This window comes from Lolium rigidum, unplaced genomic scaffold, assembly GCF_022539505.1.
Source record: "Lolium rigidum isolate FL_2022 unplaced genomic scaffold, APGP_CSIRO_Lrig_0.1 contig_25114_1, whole genome shotgun sequence".
Lineage (NCBI taxonomy): Eukaryota > Viridiplantae > Streptophyta > Magnoliopsida > Poales > Poaceae > Lolium > Lolium rigidum.
The window spans coordinates 19,900-26,992 of NW_025900042.1; the positions used below are offsets into that span (position 1 = coordinate 19,900).

The 7,093-nt window shown below is 38.7% G+C and overlaps 1 long non-coding RNA gene across 1 annotated transcript; it reads left to right on the plus strand.

Moving 5' to 3' along the window:
- Positions 1 to 3,778: 3,778 nt before the first annotated feature.
- LOC124680697 lies at positions 3,779 to 4,342 on the plus strand. Its single transcript, XR_006995569.1, has 2 exons — positions 3,779 to 3,810; positions 4,057 to 4,342. It is a non-coding gene; the product is annotated as an uncharacterized LOC124680697 (long non-coding RNA).
- Positions 4,343 to 7,093: the final 2,751 nt, after the last annotated feature.

Here is a 7,093-nt window from a genome sequence, read left to right on the forward strand (position 1 = left end):
TGGTCGACGACATCGACGACCACCTCAAAACTTTGACTGATCGTGTCGAACACGAACGCGAGCAATGTAGAGAAAACTAGTGTCTATCCTTTCTGGCGTGTATAGGTGGGTGCTAGGAGAGTGTGGTGGCGAAGGGAAAGACCTCGCGGCGGTCTGTGGCGTCCAGCATAGCGGGTCGGCGTGGCCGTGCCCACAGCGGCGTGCATGCATGTTCGGCATTGACATCAGCATGTACGTTCGGCATTGGCCTCGGCGGTATCTTTGGTGTGTTAGTGATCGAATGAGGGGACGGGATTGAGGGTGCATCCCGACGTTGACCAAGCAGTGGCGGCGAGCATAGCCGTTCTGACCATGCCGATATCGGCATCGGCATCGTTTGGAGGCTGTGGTGCTCGAATCAAGTTGGGATTTGTTTTTTGTAGGCCAAAATGAATTTGAAACAAGTTTCATGTTGAAGGTTAGGTATCGAAAGTTTGTAACTATCCCAAAATTATACTAGCGCCATGGTGAGGTTCTTTTTGATAGAGCTATATGGTTGGGCAAACTTTTTTGACACTTTTTAGATAGGGTTCCTTGTTGTTACACGTATGGCATCATGTATGGAAAATTTGGGGTCATTTGGAGATGTTCGAAAAAATCACTTTGCATGCCGTTTCGTCTCGCTGAAACCAGCTTTTCTAACAAGGTGATTTTTTCTACCTTCTCTAAATAACCTCAAATTTCATACAGATGATCTTATATACATAGATAGATAGATTGTTTCGTTTTTACATTTTTCGAACTTTTTATTTCCCTTTATAATACCCAATTGATTTTTAGGTCAAAACCTCGAAAAACAACATCATGTATGGCATCATTTTCACCCTAAATTTCAAATTTTCTGAAACTTTCCCTTTTAGATATTCCTTGTTGTTATAGGTATGCCATCATGTATGGCATCATTTTTTTGCGTGAAAAGTAATGGCAACAACAAATCGGTGATGATTTATCATTTTTTTGCGTGAAAAGTAATGGCAACAACAAATCGGTGATGGTTTATCTTTTTTTGCGTGAAAAGTAATGGCTACAACAAATTGTTGATGGTTTATCATTTTTTGCATGAAAAGTAATGGCTACAACAAATTGTTGATGGTTTATCATTTTTTTTGCGTGAAAAAGTAATGGCTACAACAAATTGTTGATGGTTTATCATTTTTTTGCGTGAAAAGTAATGGCAACAACAAATCGGTGATGGTTTATCATTTTTTTTGCGTGAAAAGTAATGGCAACAACAAATTGGTGATGGTTTATCTTTTTTTTTGCGTGAAAAGTAATGGCTACAACAAATTGTTGATGGTTTATCATTTTTTTGCGTGAAAAGTAATGGTAACAACAAATCGGTGATGGTTTATCATTTTTTCCATGAAAAATAACGCCTAAAAGAGTTTATAATTTTTAGCGCGTGAAAAATAATACAGAAAACCGCCCTTCGGCATACTTAGAGGGTGGAAGCTAATTAACCGCCAACAGAGAGAGAGAGGGGTTATCCTGCCCGTTCCCTATATCATACGATCAACGGTCGGCGGGCACGATCCGCGTGACATGGGCTAGACCAATCAGGGCGATGTTGCACGTCTGCGAGAATTTGTGAAGAGAGAGGGCAAAACCACTACTGCACATATGCTTATAGCCTCCAGATGTTTAGTGACAGGCAAAATTATGCCTGTCACTAGTACAAGCACTAATGACAGGCTCGTATAAGCCTGTCACTAGTACAAAACACTAGTGACAGGCGAATAAAAAGGGTTGTCACTGGCAGTTTTTGTGGACGGCTAAAATGGTAAATATATTAGTGACAGGTATCTATAACTACCTGTCACTGCTCGATTTTTTTTTGCTAGCCAAGTATAAATCTAAAAATAGTTTTAATTTAACCGGTTTAATGGATTGGTTTTCACAACCTTCACATCGCGTTTGGAAGTTTTGAGGAATGGGAGTACGAGTTTAGATGGGGAGCTGGGAGATTAAGGTTGAAAAGTTCATTATCAATCCTAGTCCCAAGCTCGGTACGTGTATAGAGGGAATTGACATGAAGATATTTTCCGTTCGTCACTTGGGGAACAGCGAAATCAGGCGTAGAGCTCGGTAACGTTCGCGGCCTTATGCGCCTCACCAACTGTGAAGAGATATGCGCGAGTTATAACCTCCTTAATTTTCTTTACCCATGCCTCCTAAACTGCCATACCCTGACCAAAGTCTCCAGTTAGGCAATTACCCCTGTCCATCCACTAACTCGACGGCGTGGCCGCCTACTCAATCCCCTAACCTCCATGGCTCCACCTGCCACCCATCTCCGCCGGTGGCAGTGACAAAGGTCGAGGAGGGTTCGTCTACGGCCGTATCAGTGCGGGCGACTACAGCGAGATCTTCGGCCTGGTCGACCTCGGGGACTTCACGCCACCATAGGAGGAGCTGTTCAGACGGTGGGGAGAGGGGCACGCCGGCGCAAGTGGATGCGCCGGAGAAGGAGATTGCCTCGTTAAGCGGGAGCTCGTCCAGGTTCGTGCCCTACCTGCTCTACAGCTTCTTGGTCTGTCCCCGGTGATGTCCTGGTCATGTTAGATTGGAAATCTATCTAGTCAACCAAACCTAAACATGCCACTCGTTGTAGAGGTTTCGTGTGCAATCTGAATATGGCATTCATTGTGGAGGTTCTAGGTGGAGATTTCCAACCCAAAGATTTCTGACTCATTATTCCTAATGGAGGTTCTGTGTGTAATCTGTGTTTAAGCCATTTGGTGCAGACTGATGGGTTAGATTTGATGGTATTTATAATCTGACTATGTTTAGCGTGGCTACAAAAAACTGTGTCAACAGTGCAGACTGAGGATTAGATTTGATGGTAGCCTCAGACAAACTAATAAACATCTTACGAGCTGCATACATGTTATATGGTTTTCTTTTGAACAGTCCTCTTTGTTTGACGGTGCCTCTCATTTTATTAGATGTTAAGGAACACACTAAAGTCGGTGAGAGTCAATGATCAGAGCGTCCATCTTGAAAGTATGCTAGAATTTCCTTCGTTCCTTATTGGCATGTATATTGAAACTTATAAGCTGAATATCATAATTTTTCCGAAGTAGCTTTGTGTTTTGAATATGGTTCCCGATAAAAATTTATGTTAGTCGAAATCTGAAGCTGAATCTGGCAGCCACATGAAATACTTAAATGTAAACTCAGATTTCTAGTTTTGTTCTAGTTTTATTTTAAAGTGTATATCTCTGTTTTATTTCACTGCATGTTTCTGTCTAAATTATTTTACTCGTTGCTGCCTTCACTTAGTTGCCATGTTTCTCTCCAATTATCTTGCACGTATTTCTCTCCAAATATCAGTACTCATCTCATAGTCATGCCTGACATTTACTTGCTAATTAACTCACACTACAGGATCATTTTTCGCAAGTGCTTCAAGTACATATCTTCATGTTCCTTGACAAACCAAAGTAAGCGTATCTATTGCATGCTTAAATGTATTATTATCATTTCTCAACTGGTTATTGTCAAGTGGTTTCTGAATTCAGGAGATTATTTAATCTTGCTTACATGGGCAAACTGCAAAAACAGTACGTAATTTTTTTTCGCAGACTAATTCTTTGTGATTTTGTTTAACTAGCTAATTATGTTTCTATGGTAAAATACACTTAGCTTAATATCTGATAGTGATGCAAAATTTTAACCTTTACTAACCCTATTGTTTTCCACAGATTGGTCATATATGTATTAAACTGATCAACAATATATAGTTCTTTCTTAATACCATGGCTGAGCTTGGTGAGTCCTGCCGAACTGACTGGGTCGACAGTTTTGATATCCAAATAAGTAGATTATCTACATATAGACGTGCTATTTTATTATACCATGTGTTGCAATGATCTGAAAGCGGGGAGGCTGGTGAGCTGTTACGTGTCAATATGTGGGGTTGACACGACAACACAAGAAAGATGCATACTCAGTTCCATAGCAAGGGAATTTGGTACATGTAATATTTTTGCTGATTGATGAATTGTCTCTATGTAGTCCTTCGACAAATATGCGACAAAGCTTTGCGAGTCCGATGATCCTCAAGCTGGAGCGCAGTGAGTATAAGATGTGGAAGTGATGGAATGTTGGTGTCTTTTGGTTCGCCGATTGGAAGATGTGGAAGTGCCGAGTGTTTGGTTTCGTTTGGTTCGCTTGTATTTTCCGTAGAGTTCTTCCCGTTTAGTTTCAATTTTTCTGTAACTCAAGGCTTTGGTGACATGTTTCCTATAATACACGTTGTAATGTGCTTTTTTGAAGTTATTATGAGATTTTTTTCTACGAAGTGCTATATTGTACCTTGTACCTGCTTGTTATGCATGTTCGTCAGATTTTTTTTTTGTACCAAAATTCATACCAATGACAGGCAGGATAATACACTAGTCACTAGAGAACCCAACATGGATGCGCCTTTTTATCATGCCAGTGACATGCATTTTTTCTGCCTGTAACTAGTTCAGCTACTAGTGACAGGCATTTTTCCATCACTAGTGACAGGCGTTACCAGTGAATCACACTAGTGACAGGCAATGTGCATGTCACTGATGAGCAAAATGTGCCTGCCACTAGTGAGGGTTTCTGCAGTAGTGTATACTTGTGGGTTATCAAGACTGTTTTCTGGCGCCGTTGCCGGGGAGGCATAGCTCTACTCATAAGTTCACCTGGGGAGTGCACTCTACCTCTCTCTCTATTTTTATTTTGTTTTACTTTGTTTTGCTTAGTTTACTTTTATCTAGTTTATTTGTGCTTAGTTTATTTCTGTCTAGTTTTATTTTTCTTAGTTTACTTTTGTCTAGTTTCTTTTTGTCTTGTTTTACTTTTCTCATATACCCAAAAATCCATAAAAATTTGAAAAACCTAAAAATTAAAAACTGCTATTATGGGAGAACCTATAACCTACTTGGAGCTTATAGAATATTATAATAATTATAGAGAATCAAGAGCGGGAAAAGTGATGAGTGCTGTGATAGAAAAATTGAATACAATTGCTAAAATCTTGCTTAAACGCCATGATATAAACTGTTGCTCTCAACAGGACACTAAACATCTTAAATTTCAATGTGGCTTTAGTGAGGATTTTTTAATTAAGAACTATAATCGGAATAGCTATATTCATTTTGGGTTTGAATAGGTGGAACAATTTGTCATATTTATGGGAGCCTCTGAGATAGAATCCTTCATGGTTAAAAATTATGAAACTTGTGTTGTTTGTAAGGACCTTAAAGATTATGTCTCTTCTATCCTTAATTTTTGCAATGAAAGTTACACTGATAATCCTTATATCATTGATTATAAAGAGAGACTCATTAATGCACAAGAATGCACTCACAATTTGCAGGGACCTGTGGAAGAAGAAATTGATGAACCTGAAAGCTCATTAGATGAAAAAGAGGAGGAAATTGATGAACCTGAAAGCTCATTGGATGAAAAAGAAGAGGAGAGTGATGAACAAAAGGATGAAGAATGGATTAGCTACCCATGCCAACCTTCTAATGAGAGTAACTCTTTATCTCTTACACTATTTGATTGTCCTCCATGCTTACCGAAAGAGGTTGAATGTTATGTTCATGTGGATTCTCTTGAAATATTCCCTATGAGTAAAACTTGTGAGAATAATTATGCTACTGTTATTTATGATAATCCATGCTACTTTGATAAATCTTATGATAATGCTTTGTTTGTGCCTCGATGTCGAAATGCATGGTACTAAAGAATTTTGCGTAGCAAATGTTTATGATAAAGCTCTTGATGATGGTCCTATGTTACTTGATAATATTAATTGTACTACTAATGAAAATGGGATTGGATAGGTCTTGACATTATCTATGAGTCCCATATCTCTTGAGATTGATCAACCATCTTGTTATATTATTGATAAAAGTGTGTTTGAAAGTTTTAATCGCACTATTTTTGAGCTTGATAAAATTATGTGTTTATGGATCATGAAGAGCATGCTGTATGTGATAGTTATGTTGTTGAGTTTGTTCATGAAGCTACTGAAAATTATTATGAGAGAGGAAAATATGGTTGTAGAAATTTTCATGGTACTAAAACACCTCTCTATATGCTTAAAATTTTGAAGTTAATCTTGTTTTACCTTCTTATGCTTGTCACTTTGTTCCTCATGAATTTATTTGTGTACAAGATTCCTATGCATAGGAAGTGGGTTAGACTTAAATGTGTTTTGAATTTGCTTCTTGATTCTCTCTTTTGCTTCAACTCTTATTTCTTGCGAGTGCATCATCAAAATTGCTGAGCCCATCTTAATGGCTATAAAGAAAGTACTTCTTGGGAGATAACCCATGTGTTTATTTTGCTACTGTTTTGTTGTGTCCTGGAAGTTGTTACTACTGTAGCAACCTCTCCTTATCTTTATTTTATTGCAATGTTGTGCCAAGTGAAGCCTCTAATCGAAGGTTGATACTAGATTTGGATTTCTGCGCAGAAACAGATTTCTATCTGTCACGAATCTGGGCTGTTTTCTCTGTAGGTAACTCAGAAAATTATGCCAATTTACGTGCATGTTCCTCAGATATGTACGCAACTTTCGTTAGTTTTGAGTTTTCTGATTTGAGCAACGGAAGTACCTCTTTTAAATTCGTCTTTACTGGCTGTTCTGTTTTGGCAGATTATGTCTCTGTTTTTTTGCATTGTCTCTTGCGGACTTTAAGCAAGGCTTTCTACACGTGGAGAGCTGTAGCTAATGTTTGATTGAGTTCTTGCAATGTGTCACTACAGGACCAAGGTGGATTCAAGTTTTTAAGTACTAACCCCTCTAATGAAGTTTATGAGAAGTTTGGTGTGAAGGAAGTTTTCAAGGGTCAAGAGAGGAGGATGATATATGATCAAGAAGAGTGAAAAGTCTAATCTTGAGGATGCCCCCTTGGTTCATCCCTGCATATTTCAAGAAGACTCAAGCGTCTAAGCTTGGGCATCCCCTTCTTCATCAACTTATCAGGTTTCTTCTATTGAAACTATATTTTTATTCGGTCACATCATATGTGCTTTACTTGGAGCGTCTATGTGCTTTTATTTT